This window comes from Clarias gariepinus, chromosome 12, assembly GCF_024256425.1.
Source record: "Clarias gariepinus isolate MV-2021 ecotype Netherlands chromosome 12, CGAR_prim_01v2, whole genome shotgun sequence".
Classification (NCBI taxonomy): domain Eukaryota; kingdom Metazoa; phylum Chordata; class Actinopteri; order Siluriformes; family Clariidae; genus Clarias; species Clarias gariepinus.
Window position 1 is genome coordinate 30,893,540 of NC_071111.1, and position 14,940 is coordinate 30,908,479.

General features: G+C 38.0%; 1 protein-coding gene across 1 annotated transcript in view; it reads right to left on the reverse strand.

Annotated features, from left to right (window-relative positions):
* grm8a (glutamate receptor, metabotropic 8a) overlaps positions 1-14,940 on the reverse strand; it is a 215,787-nt gene that overhangs the window by 197,619 nt on the left and 3,228 nt on the right. The gene's annotated exons all lie outside the window — the stretch shown is intronic.

A 14,940-nucleotide genomic window follows, 5' to 3' on the forward strand; every position in this document is an offset into this window, starting at 1 on the left:
GTGCATTTGTAAAACACAGTGATCCTTGCTTCTGTTAATTTGTCTGGTGGTCTGACGTTCGATGGTGGATTGATGTTATTAAAGTCCAGTAAGTACAGTAAGAAGAATTATTAGTAACAGCAGAACCACAGTGTCGTGTATTTCCTCAGGGCAGGGATGTTAAAGTAATATATAAATCACTGGACTTCAGACTTACCAAGCAAACCACTGCAAGGAACACCATGTAACAACAACATATTTATTTCTTTTTAACAATTCATTAGATTTATGGTTCCTCAGTCATTAAACAAGGCAGAAACTGTATAGATGTACAACCCGCTTATGGTCCACCCGGGACTGGTGTTGGAGCAGCTGCATGACACAAATCTCAACCCTCCCAGATCTGTAGGACTGTGATCACACGGAGTGTTTGTGGTGTTTTGTTTTGAACTGCAATGTTTATTAAAACTTAATACTAAGAGTTCTTAGCTATCTGTACAATATGTTTAAAAAAAATTATCTATAAAACAAGTAAATATGATTTAATTCCTGATATGTCTTGTAATCCACCAGTAATGTTCAACTTTACGTCTACTTAAAGCACAGTTAAGTGTATATTTCAACTTCTTGAAAATAGTTCTTAATGTAAAATTTTGTATTGTGAAACACATTGTCCCATAGGAAATAATGTAAATGCAGATAAACCGTTCCAGCCACCCAAAATATTACCAATATTACCTATTTCCAACATCATATCTTCAACAATCATATTTGTGCACATAGAAACAATCAAAGACATGTAAGTGTAACATGTTATTTATGAAAAATTATTTAAATAGACATTAAACCTCACGTAACCCTAATTTATGATTTCTCTTGGCACCGGCTGCTTTAAAAACCTTCTTGGGACCCGCCGTGCTACGTCTTCACTAAGTCTTGCACGGAATGCAATTTATTTTATTTTTTTTTCCATATTTGTCACATTTTAATGATTGAGATCATTAAAGAATTGTTAATATGACTCGAAGATAATCTGAGTAAAAACAAAATGCAGTTTTTTAATGACGATTTAATTTATTGAGAGAAAGAAGCTGTACAAACCTACCTGGGCCAATGGGGAAAAAGTAATTCTGCCCTTGCTACTGATTACTGTCAGATTTGTTGAATCAAGAAATTACTTAAATAGAACCTGTCTAAAAAGCATGAGAAAAGATCTCAAAAAGCAACATGATCTAAAGAAATTTAAGAACAGATGAAAAACAAAGTAATTGGCATGAATCAGTCTGGAAACTGTTACAAAGCTGTTTCTAAGGCGTTGGGACTCCAGCGAATCACAGTAAGAACCATTATCCACTAATGGAGGAAACTTGGGACAGTGGTGAACTTTCCCAGGAGTGGCCAGGCCTACCAAAATGACTCCAAGAGCACAACGATGACTCATCCAGGAGCTCATAAAAGTACTCAGAAGGACATCTAAAGACCTGCAGGCCTCACTCGGCTCAGTTAAGGTCAGTGTTCATGATTTAAAAATAAGAAAGAGACTGGGGGCAAAAATAGCCTCCATTCCTCAGTTCCAAGGTGAATGCCACTGCTGACCTAAAAGAACACAAAGTTGTCTTACTGTACAGTAGAACTACATTAGTACACAATAAAACTTAAATGTAAAAAGCTGTTTACTCAAAGCTTACTATTCTTACACCTAAAGTACCATTTTATAAACTAAAAAGTGGCCCAATTTAGTCTTAAGAAGTATTGAAATAGAACATTTACAAGTACAGTAGTACATTAAAAGTGTACTTGGGAAACATACTTGGACTTTAGTCTATTTAATAAAAAAAGGAAGTAGAAGTAAGAAAAGGTTTATTCCAGCTTTTCTTCTTCTTCTTCTTTCGGTGGCTCCCGTCTCCACAACGGACCATTTGTCTCCATCTAACTCTGTCTTCCAGATCTTCCCTTGTCATTCCAACCTCCCACATGTCCTCCCTCACCACATCTATAAACCTCCTCTTGTGCCTTCCTCTTCTCCTCCTGCCTGGCAGCTCCATCTCTAACATTCTCCTCCCCGCATCCCTCCTCTAAACATGTCCATCACAAGTCCATCTTAATCTTGGCCTTTCAAACTGTCCTACCTGCACTGTCCCTCTAATATATTAATTCCTAATCCTGTCCATTCGAATCTCAGCATCTTCAGCTCTGCCACCTCCAGCTCTGCTTCCTGTCCTTTCCTGTCTCCGAACTGTAGAACATTTCTGGTCTCACTGTCATTCACGCCAACGATCTACTAAAGAAAATAAATGTAAACGAAATATGAGATAATTGTATACCATGCAGTGACGGCGGGAGGATTCTGTCGAACGGTATATGCACACAACTGCCCACAACTATAATGATTCATGTTCACACACACACACACACACTCAAGGTCAGAGTCAGCTTTATTATCTTTCTGCATACTGCACAACTCACTCAGGTAACTGGATGACTGGAACATTTGGGTCGTTCCAATACGGCTTCTAATACTAACTAAACACTATGCTATAACATGACAATGATGTCCAGACCCTACCTATACTCATCACTCCATCTCCAGTATACAGCCTGTGACTTGTTATGTAACACCAGCCAAAAGCATGCAAGGAAGGAATGTGAGCTGCTGTATCTACTGTAATGAAGACTCTTCATAAAACACAGAAATGAAGGAGCTATTTCAGTTACTGCTACTAAACCTTTATACATTGAACCCCTGACTGACCCCCTCAGTGAACCCCTCCCACAGTGTGGTAATAATTAGAAACAGGCTGTCCAGGCGAGAAATCCTTGTTCTTATTATTTGCTACAAACCTTTCTGTGCTCAGTGCCAGTCCCAATGGGCACATCCTGACAGCCATCCGGTTCATTGCCACGAGGGATTTCTGCAGACCGTTGGTAATGCCCATGGGTTTAGCTAAACTGCTTTGTCCAAATCCACTGCTAAATCACACCCAGGTCTACAACTTGGTGTGATTAGATACAGCACACCTGCTCGTTCATGGGATTATCTAATCAACCAACAATGTGATACGATACAGATGCGGCTCAAGAGTTTCAGCTCAACTGAATGTGCGCGTGTACAGTAAGGAATAATTCTGATGAGAAATGTTTAGAGGACGAGGGCCAGTGATGTACAGAAAAGCATCTTAGAAGAAAAGCAATGCACAAATTGAAACTATACTGTTAACTAGAACAATGAATCTAGATTTCTTCACCGATTAGCACCAACTGCTTTATTCCATGGTCCTGACCTGCCTTGTGTCAACGGTTCAGGGCTGGTGTTGGAGGTGGTGTAATGGTGTGGGTGTGATGTTTTCTTGGTCACTTAAGGCCAATCAATCACTGTCTGTGAGTTTTGCTGCTGACAATGTCTATGACTTTATGGCCATAATTACAGATGTCCCACCTCTCCCAGGAGTCCCGGGAGTCTCCCGCATGTTGATGGCAGCTTCCTGGTGCAGACAAATCATACACGATATCCATGAGAGAGAGAGAGAGAGAGAGAGAGAGAAAGACAGAGAGAGAGAGAGAGAACATCCTGACTCATCTGTCTTTGTGCTAAGTAAACCTCTTCTGTTTATGGGCGGGGCTTTACATTACATGAACTTTAAATTCTTTTTCTCCATCATCTCAGTTAAGTGTCCTGCAGTGACATGAAAGTGAATAAAAAGAAAATATAAAACACAACGATTTACTATTAGGAACCCAGTTACCATTAACCAAATATTACCATTTTTCTAGCGGACATTTTGATAAAGTAAATTTAACAGTTTCACTTATTTGTTAGTTTTTAATAGATGATGTTATTTCAAGTAGTCTGTCATATGCTACAGTGGTGATTAAAAGTTTGTTAACTTTAATCATGTTTAAAATTCTCAATTTTTTTGCATAATTTGACCTTGAACATCAGATTTTAGAAAAAATGAACCCAATTACAGCAAGTCCTCTACATACAAACAAGTTCCTTTCCGAGAGCTCTTTCGTAAGTCTAATTTGTTTGTTAGGTACTGTACTAGGATTCTAAAACAATTGGCTATTACATGTTCCATGATCTTGTCCTTATTCTTTAGAATCATGCTGATGGTTAACCAATTCATGTTAAAAAAACTAGTGATGTCGGCCATCTTTTCACCTCACTCCATTCTCTCAATTATTTAGCAGTACCGACTTCATCGCCACTGCTTTTACGCTTGCATCCTGGGATGCACACTGTACACACATGACGTTGTACGCCGGACATGTAGTCTAACTTCCACGATTGAACATGAGTGAATGGTTGTTCGTATCTCCAAAAGTTCGTAACTCGAATGTTCATATGTTGGGGATTTACTGTACTGGTAACCAATTAATATAAAGTAAACCATTCAATTATTATATAATCAGTTAATTGGTTACTTTATAAAGGTTCACAAACCTCATGCACCACTGTAGATAGTCAATACTGAAGATCTACTTGATGAGGTCAAACTTTAGCATTATACAGCATCACAGGGTTTAAATGGTGTTAAGAAAATAATAGAATAGAATAGAATAGAATAGAATAGAATAGAATAGAATAGAATAAGGGTCAGCATGGAGGTTTAGTGGTTAGCTCTGTCACCTCAAACCTTCTCATCTCGGCTCTCTCTATCTGTGTGTGTGTGTGTGTGTGTGTGTGTGTGTGTGTGTGTGTGTGTGTGTGTGTGTGTGTGTGTGTGTGTGTTTTTGGAGTTTGAATGTTCTCCCTGTGCTTGGTACTTTGAGTTTCCAGACACTTGCTCTGTAGGCTGATTTTCAATTTGCCCGTAGACTATGATTGGGTAAATAGAGAGACTGTAGATAGAGGATACATCTTGTAACTCTTAACTTCAGGAAAATGAGATGAATCGCAGCACGAACATGCAGCCAATGAATCTGCAGCAGTGATTTAATGCAATCTGAGAAGTTTCCAACAACAACGAAAGAACTGAGGTTTCTCTGCGAGTAAAGATTTTCCTAGTGAATAGGAGTCTGACGCTCACAATAAGCTCACGTTAATTGTTCTGTACGCGCGAGTTTAACAGGAAAGTAAGTTGCATGAAGCAGAAATGGATGCTCAGGTCACAGGAATTGTCTGTTGTAGATGTCAGCGGAGGGAACGCTTATCCCCTAAATACACTTCAAGCCTCTTCAAATCCCAGTTACTGCCTTCATAACATGATCTTGACAATGTGTGGATAATATGAAACCACAAAGGACTCCTCGCAGACGTTGTTGCCGAGTGCCCTGGGAGTCATCTGTTTTGGATTTATCCGTTTGGGCCCTACGTCAAATGTGAAGCAAGTACAGTAAGTCCACTACATACGGACGACTCCCTTTTCGAGAGCTCGTTAATAATTCCAACAAACATTATGTATGTACTAGGATACTAACAATCGTAAACATGCTCCCTGATCTTCTCCTTCTTCGATGATTAAACGATTTATGTTAAAAGAACTAGCAATGTCTGCCATCTTTTCATCTCACTCCATTCTCTCAATTATTTCCACTTTTGTCTCCATCGTTATTGTCTGGCGCTTCTTTAGCAGTACCAGCTGCATCACCGCTGATTTTACACTTGATTCCAGACATCCTGGGATGCTCACTACATCTACATAACACGCTGGACATGCTGGACATGTGATCTAACTTTCGCGTATCTTTAAAAGTTCATAACTTGAATGTTTATATGTTGGGGACTTGCTGTACTGGTAACCAATTAGTATAAAGTAAGCCTTTATAGCCAGACATGTGATCTAACCCCCGTAAATGAACATCTTAGAAAGTTTGTAACTATGTTCTTATGTAGTGGACTTACTGTACTTAAATCAGCTATGAATTCACTTAATGCTGTAATGCATTCTAGAATTATTTCATAATGTTCAGGAAAGTACTCCTGCATGCTTTTCTCACTGAGCGGTAGCGTTGGCTATACATTAGATACTGTTAAAGTGTAAATCTGTACGATAGATTAATGACCTTTTGATACTCTGTTGTAGCGTGTTATGCTATCTAGTTTAAGCTTTATTTGTTTAGACTAATGCTAGTTCAACAGAAGGTGAAACTGATTTGCCCCGGCCAGTGTCATGTGCATTTGCATGGAAATATACTTCAGTTACAACACTAAACATCTAACGGTTAAAAGTTAAGTGTTTTTTTTGCAGACATCAGACTAATATCAGAATTCTAAATGCCAAGTAGGTAATATGTGACATCAGGGGCACCACTAGCGATTCCGCGCCCTGTGAAAGCCGAATATCGCCGGCCTGCAACCATTTTAATGGCACTTACTGTATAGTCAGGGGCTCTTATAATCATCCTCACTTCCCAGCCCTGTGTGATGATAAATAGGATATACGGTAATAACTAAATAATAACTGTAAGGACACTGTTCTGAGCTGTACTGTTGTTCTCTAAACCTGTGAAATTACCTCGTTTTGCAGAAGGCACCATTTCACGGTTCATACAGCAATAATGTTTTATAGGATTTACAGTGAAAACTGAGCTGTCAGACAGTTAGCTGCTGGTTGATATCCTCTCCATGCCAATTTGCAAGTGAAAGTTGCTCACCCACAGACCATAGCTGAGGGGCATTTTGAAGAGATCGCACCAAAGGTAAAAACTAAAATAAAAAATAGATGTTTCTATAAGTCATCATGAGGACTGAGGAGGAAAATTCTGACAAACTCCTGCCATTGCTTGCAGAAATCTTTGCCCCACATGACTGTGAGAGCTGCCACACATCATCTTTATATAATGTCATCTGCTTGTTTTTTTTCTGCTCTGCCTCCTGCAGAAGCCGAGGCGCTAATGACTGAACACAGACAGCTGTATATATAGCAGTATTTCAGTTTTCTGCAAAACTCCTGTAAACCTCCCTCACATTCACAATAAATACACGGCAAATAAAATTACGTCTTAATGAAAAGATCACGACTGTAGAGGAGTTTATCTAATATTTTGTATGAATAAACATAAATTAAATATATCATTGTTAAAAATGCTTTTAGGGTTTGTTACTCTTTTACTACAACTATACAAATGATCTGGCAATAAAACAAGATCATGTCGAGCTACAAATATGTGAATTGTATCAATGTATACAAATGTATCAAATTTGTTACCAACCAACAGAATATTTTTAGTTTAGTTTTTTACTAATAATATATTTGTGTCATGGTAACTTTATAACAGAAAGTGCTGGACAAGGCCAATATATTGAACATATTCACTTGCTAACATACTTTCGTTTTGCGATGAAGGTTTAGAACACGGTGGTTTGGCGGTGTAGTAACTGGAGAAGTGGGAAGTTTGCATGTTCTCCCTGCGCTTGTTGGGTTTCCTCCAGGTACTCCAGGTTTCCTCCCACAATCCAAAGACAAGCAGATTAAGTTAATGGACGTTCTCAAGTTGCCTGTAGTGTGTGAATGAGTGTATGTGTGTGTGCTTTTGTGCTTAGCTGGGGTGTGTTCTGCACACACCCCCGTAGTCCCCTGAGATCGAGATCCCGTGACCCTGTAGAGGATAAACGCGACAGAGAATGAGCGAGGTTTAGGAAACGTTGGTGTTGAAGTGCACCTTATGTACTTAATGTACTCGGTTTATAATTTACACCATTTTTCAAATGATAGTTTTAAAACTCCTCACATGAAGAATTGAACTGCATTTGCCAAAATCAGTGCTAATAATAATTGAATTATAATTTTAAATTTTTGAGTAATACAACTTTTTTGTGATTATTTTTTACAATTATTGTATTTTATTTTCACAGTATATTATATCTCACTAATCTAACTAAAATACTCATCTTTTTTATAGTACTGTTCTCAATTCTTTATTTAACGCTGTTTTTAGTTTCTTAACTTTTATGTCAAATGTAAAGAGTCCTTTGGGATTTGAAAGGTGCTTATAAATAAGATGCATTTTTCTTATTGTTGTTTACAGTTACATTTAGGCATTTGGCAGACGCTCTTATCCAGAGCGACTTACAAAAAGTGCTTTAAAGTTTACATCATTGGATACATACTTACACTGGGTTTACGAGGTTAATAACTAAGTGCCATTAGTCCAACACAACTGGGAAGAGGTTGTTTTTTTTTGGTGTTAATTCAAGTACTGGAGAAACAGATGCGTCTTGAGTCGTCGTTTAAAGATAGTCAAAGTCTCAGTTGTACGGACATCTAGAGGAAGTTCTTTCCACCACCTAGTTGTTGTTGTTGTTGTTGTTATTATTATTATTTATTCACAGACATTAATGGTGTAGAGCCACCAAAAGAGTGACCAGAAATGAACAGTGGGAAGATTTGTATTGTTAATAATTGATAATAACATGCCTTATATTTTTATATATATATATAATATGCATTATCTGCATTAAACTATACTTTATTATAATCAGTGTACGAATGCAGCATTTCCGTGGAATAAAGGAATCGTTATTGGAAATGAAAGAAAAACCAGTCTCTGTGTGTGTCTTTACCAGAAGTGCATCCTTATACTTCCAGTTTCACTGACAGACCAAACTAATTAAACTAATTAAACTAATTAAATAATTAAATAATTAAATAAAGCTGCACCATCTGCACACACTTGCTCTTCCTCACCTTCCTCTTCTCCCAGTCTCCCCAGTGCCAGGCTGAGCCGCTGCCTCGCTGGCTGGTGGTCTCCCCGAGACTCATCTTATCAAGCCATAAACAGCAGATTTCCGAACTACGCCTTTACAAAGTCGTCGTCCTCTTTCATTTCTCCACCACACACAGATAATCAATGCAAACACTGAAACAAATCTCTGGAACAGTACAGGCGGGGGAACAGCATTATTTTCTGACATATTATGTCATATTTTTCCGCCTTACACAGATGTGCTAGAAAACTTTTTTTTTTTTTTAAATGCTGAAATCCATCCTGCTCCATTCGAGACTAAACCGCTATCGATCCACACGCGGAGTTTCTCTCTCCTGCGAGCTGGAAGATATTAGATTTCAAATCAATTTGGATTTAACAATACGGCACCGAACAGGTAGTTTCCCTTATCTACAGTCAAAACGAGTCGTGATTTAACACAAGATTCTTTTAGTTTGCTAGAAAGCCCATTAAACAGGCTAAATATGACCTGATGTTATAATAAATACTCTTTATTACCTGCCCGCATGCCTGCCTGGCGCGACTGAAAGCTGCACAATGTAGAAGGAAATTAATTCAATATTGATTTGTTTGTTCATTTGTATGTAAAGCTGCTAGGGAGTAAAATATGATCATTTCTTCTTCTCTCGTATAAAAACTGCCACTGTGATCTACTCAATGCACAACTAGTTATGGCACTGCCTGGTTATTGTTCGCTCTTTAGTTAAAGCAACTGTACAACTTCTCAACATGTCGTTGTGATCGTCACTAGCCCAGCGCCTAAACTCGCTCCTGAACTCGGACTTGCAGCGTCCAGTAAATCTTCATCACTCCTGATTAATATTGTCTTAGCCAATGAAAATATCTTAAACATAAAGAGCTTTAATTAATCAATTAATTAATTTAATTATGTATTTAATATTCTAACACTCAGTACGATGTGCAGCATCATAAGGAAAATAAAACCAAAGTAAAGATAAATAAAAAAAAAGATTTACAGTCAGAATAAAGCTTACAAATTGAAATTTTAAATAAAATTTACGAATGAAGATATTACAATAAAAAAAAAAGTGTTTCTGTATCTATATACAGTATATAAGTTCAAATCCAGTTTCGTTTTTTCAATGTACATATAGTGTATATTTTTATATTTGTGGTGTTTGTAGTTGTCTATCTTTCAATATTTACTATATTGTATAGCTAAGTTTTTATATTTCATATATTTTTTTATTTTTGGTCTATTTTCGATTAGCTTTGTTTTTCTATATCTAAGTTTTTCTATATTTTATTTCTCATTTTGTTCAATAGTTAATTTTTTATTTTAACCTTTTTTTATTTTAAGGTCACAGACGGTCGTGTAAGCATTTCACTGCATTTCACTGTGTATGACTGTGTATGACTGTGTATGACTGTGTATGTGACAAATAACATTTGAATTTGAATAAAGTTTTGTCTGTACATTGGTTAAAATCTGTACATTTCATGCATTTAAGGTCCTGAAACCTGTCTCAGAAATATTTCTGTCTTTCTGTAGGTCTGTCCATCCAACCAGATTTTAACACATCACGCAGATCATCTTCTTTCATCCAATGAACCTTTGCCAGTCCTTAGGTATCTGAAGTTAAACCTGCACCATAAATGAATTTAAAATGTTTAGTAGATGTGAAGTTATGAGCAGTTTTGTGCAGGGTACTGATGATTATAAACCCAAAACCTTTGCTTGAAAGTTTAATTGAATGTAAGGTGCAGGTCTAAGCTGATGGGTGAGATGTTAGCCTCATGGAGCTGATACTTGGCTTTCAGTACAGGCTAACTGAGTTAAAACCACAGACGGCGAAGAGCGCGTATTATTAACCAGCTAACAAAAACATTCAAATCTGCCATGCTACATTATAAATCATTTCAATTCAATAGAGGGACATGCATGCACTCTTCATCATCCGCAATTTATTGATGGATTAGTTATTAAGTAACTCCATGAAGGTAACCACTTACCCACCATTACGGTCAGTGTAACTGGCAAGCCAAGGGTTTTCATTCCCAAAAATCCAGTTAATGATCAATAATAACATTTCAATTCATATTTTTTTATTTTCAGATTTTTTTTTAACTTGCAAACTTTTTTACTTGCAGTGTAAAGTTTGTACTTTTGCAACATACAGACACACAACAACTTGGGAATAAGGTACCTCGGCTAACGAATTTTACCTTAAAAACTGAAATTTTCCAAGAAATTTGCTTCGGCATTTGAAGCAAAACTTGTTTGCGTCAGTGGAAAGCCATGTGAAGAAAGATTACACATTTTTTCGCAGGTTTTTTTGGCATTTTGTGCAAGATATCTTTGTGAAGACATACTGTAGCACCATGGATAACAAGAATTTTATCAAGTATGGCAGCAAGAAGAAAAGGGAGTTGCTTTCAAATTTTTTTTTTAATTTTTTCATATTTTACTTCATTTACATGTCTTTTCTAAATGTTTTGTTTGTTTTTTCACGCAATAATATAATTATAGTGTTGGAAATTGGTCATATTTTTGGGTGTCTGTAACGGATTATCTGCTTTTACATTATTTCCTATAGGACAATGTGTTTCACAATTTTGCTTTAAGAACGGATCAAATTTGCATGTTGAAGTACAACTGTATCATACAGGTTTTTTTGTTAGTTTTTACAAGTTACAAGTTTTTTTACCCATAAAATATAAATAAATTGATTTCAGCTGCACTTAACTAAGAGTTCACGATATAAATTCGTCTAAACAACCAATAATGTGCATCAGTGCACTGTCAAAATTTTTAGATTTATTTTTTCATGTTCCGGTTTGTGATTTGTGTGAGCTGTTAGCACAAAATTTGGTGCACATTCTATACTTTTTACCTGACCTGAATCACAGGACTTTCAACTAAGCTTCATAGGAATACGCGTGAATATGCATGAATTTCTTTTCAAGTGGAGATCGGGCTTTGAAACGCGGCCTGCTGTGTCAGCTCGGGAACGATTCGAAGGAGTGTAATGAGGAGGTGTGGAGCGAGGTGTCATCAGGCTGAAATAGCCCAGGATCATTTGATTCTTTTTAAATATAAATATGAGCAGATTGGGTCAGAGAAAGCTATCTATGAGAGAGATACGTCCGCGAGGCAAAGCTGCATAAAGGATCTGCTCATCACGTGGCGAGAGCCTAGAGATCAAATAAATCATGGCAGGAAGTGGTGCTGTCTTACATTACTGATGGGATTAAATCACACATTATGGCTGAGACTAGCAAACCATCACAACACAACACTGTGCTGTCATCCCACCACGAAGCAAACAAGGTTGTTTCATGGCATCGATGTAGAGGCAGAAATTACTCATGTTGTGCTGATGTGTGTGTAATCTATCCGGGATTCGTTCCATGATACTAAATCTTTTATTGTCAGCGTGCTCGGTGTCTACAGGAGCTTAAATATTGGCCTGGTTAATCTCTGATTCCTCTACAACTGAGTGCTAAGGAAAAATAAAACACCCTCGAACCAATTCTGACGGCTTGACATCCTTTGGCAGTGCTGTTGCACTAAAAAAACAGCAGCAAACCTGAGTGCACGAGCATAAAAAGATTCACGAGCAAGCAGGATAAAAATGAGCATATGTGCAAACTCCTTATACAGGAGAAAAAAAAGAGGATCTGCAGAAGAGCAGCATCGTTTTGAGGGTCAGCTCTGAGAGCGGGCAGGGAGAGTTGGTGCATCTTTCTGTAGAAATAATTCTGTAGAAAGCTGCTACAGGCGTTTTGTTTTAATGCACGCTTTTTTAAGAACTCCAGCATAATGAAGTGACCCTGAATGCGAAAAAAGAATCTATTAGAACTTAATTAAAATGCAGACACAAGAACAGATAATCCCCAATGACTGATCGTTAAATTAAAATGACGATAATTTAAATGTCATATAAAGCATTCAAGTATGTTTTATTTCATACACACACACACACACACACACAGACCTGGAACTGCAAGGACGCTTCTTTTGATTTTGGTGTCAAAAGATGAATATGAGGCGACAGATCACTGATTCAAACTTCATGTACTGATAATTAAGTAACCTAGATGACTTATATAAACAATGTACAAACATGGCACCTTGTTTCGGTATCGTATCGGTGTTTTATCAAAACCTTTCCTCTTCTTGTTGTTTTTCTTCAGGGGGTGAAACGCTGCTCATTTGGGTTCAGGTCTGCTGATGGGCGTGTCCTGTCTAAACTCTTCCACTTTTCCCCGCGATGTAGTCCTGCGTGTTTTAGGTCGTCGTCTTGCTGCCTCGTGTTGATCAGATCTTTAAATTGTCAGACAGAATGTTTCTGTCATGAGCTCAATCACCAATAAAGATGAGTGAGAACGTTCCTGAAGAAGCCATGCCAGACAAGCCCAAGCCATGATGCTACCGTCACCATGTTTTACAAATCAGACCGTATTTTATGGGTTATCAGTTCTTGTTTCTCACGTGAGCCCTCTTAGACTGATTGTTTAAGTAATTTATATTTCTTTATTTCAACCCAATTTGGTATATGAAGACTGCACTGGTTGTTTTAAAAAAAAAAAAAGACGAAACCTACATAAAGACCAGAGAGATGTCTATGGGAAAAAACCAAGGGGAGAAAAGAGAGGTGCTTGAGTATAGCCAGTGCACAACCATTGTAATGTCTGGAAAAATACAGAAACTATTACCAACAAGGACAACAACAACCTCCATAGGGCAAGGGTGAAGGTCACACAAGTCATGCTTCAAGGAAGACTTCGAGAGCTGAAATATACTGTAGTGGCAAAATGCCTCTTATCAGTGGAGGTAATCAGAAGGACGGGCTGGAATTTACAAAGAAACCACAAATGCTCCAAGGTTAACCTTGGAAACGCCAAAGTGTGGAGAAAGAAAGGATCTACTGATGATCCAGAACATACAATCTGATTTGTAAAACACGGTGGAGGTAGCATCATGGCTTGGGCTTCTCTGGCATGGCTTCTTCTGGAACGTTCTCACTCATCTTTATTAATGATGGGGCTCATGGAGTCTACAGAACCAATTTAAAGAGAAATGTATCTGATCTAGATGATGCAGCAAGACAACGACCCAAAACAGGGGGGGGTTTAGTCTGTTTAGACACGTCCATCAACAGACCTGAACCCAAGTGAGCAGCGTTTCACCTCCTGAAGAGAAACAATTAGAACAGGAAAGGTTTTGATATGAAACCAATACGTGTAGCAAAAATGAAAGAATTGTTATTCCAGCACTTTTGGAAGTGACTGAACTTTGTCTTCAGCAGATGTCATGAGTTCAGAGCTGTGTTGTGTAGAAGAACAGGAACAAGTCAAAGAGTCGATGGTTTGACATTTTATCCCGAGGAATTGAAAGAAAATATACTGAAAATACAACACAGAGTTCATTTATTTGGTGAGAGCAGGTTAATTGTGTAGCTGGAAAAACACAGAGAGCGGTGCTGACTACACACCCACCAAACCCCAGGGTTCATTAATACCACCTGCATACTGATAAACGTGTCGGATTTGCATTGAGATAAGGTCAAATGATCAGCACTGAAGCTGGAGGTGGTTTATTAATGAGAGGTTAGTTTAGTCAGAACAGATGGGGGGGGGGAAAGGTGGCCTGTAGTGCTAATGGTGATAGTGGCAAGGATGAGGAACGGGGCTGCACGCTGCTGTGGGTGGAGTAAACTCTACACAATGTGTGTGTGAGAGTCATACCTAAGGTTTTGTGCAAGACTTCAGACAAGTTGATGAGAAAGAGAATGGAGACAGAACGCTGGTAATGTACAGTGCGAACTCTTATGATGTCAGAAAGTGAAGATGTTTAGGTCTTTGTTATAGTTCCAGACATACTGTATAGACGTACACAATAGAACAAAATGCCATTTCCCAAGGCGTTGGTGGAACATACACATCTCTCCACAAGACAGCATACAGGATTACTGATGAGTTGATCACATGGAACTGAATCATGATTTTAACAAGACCAGACTGTCCAAAGAACTGTACTGTAATTCAGTCTACTTGCGCTCATCACGTGTCACACAGCGCTTAAGATCGCACTCATTTAAGAAAGAGTGAAATCAGTTGGTGTGTGTTTGTGAGATGGTGTCATGTAGCTTAAAACGCATCTTCTGATGTTTATTCCGTAAGTTGGTATAAAAAAAGTGAAAGGTTTGACTCTCGCTTTTTCTCTCTGCTTACATTTTAAGTGTGTAAACTACTTAGCACATGCATACTAGCTACATTTTCATCTCTAATTTGAGAGATAACTGATCGTCGTGTCACATGGAACAC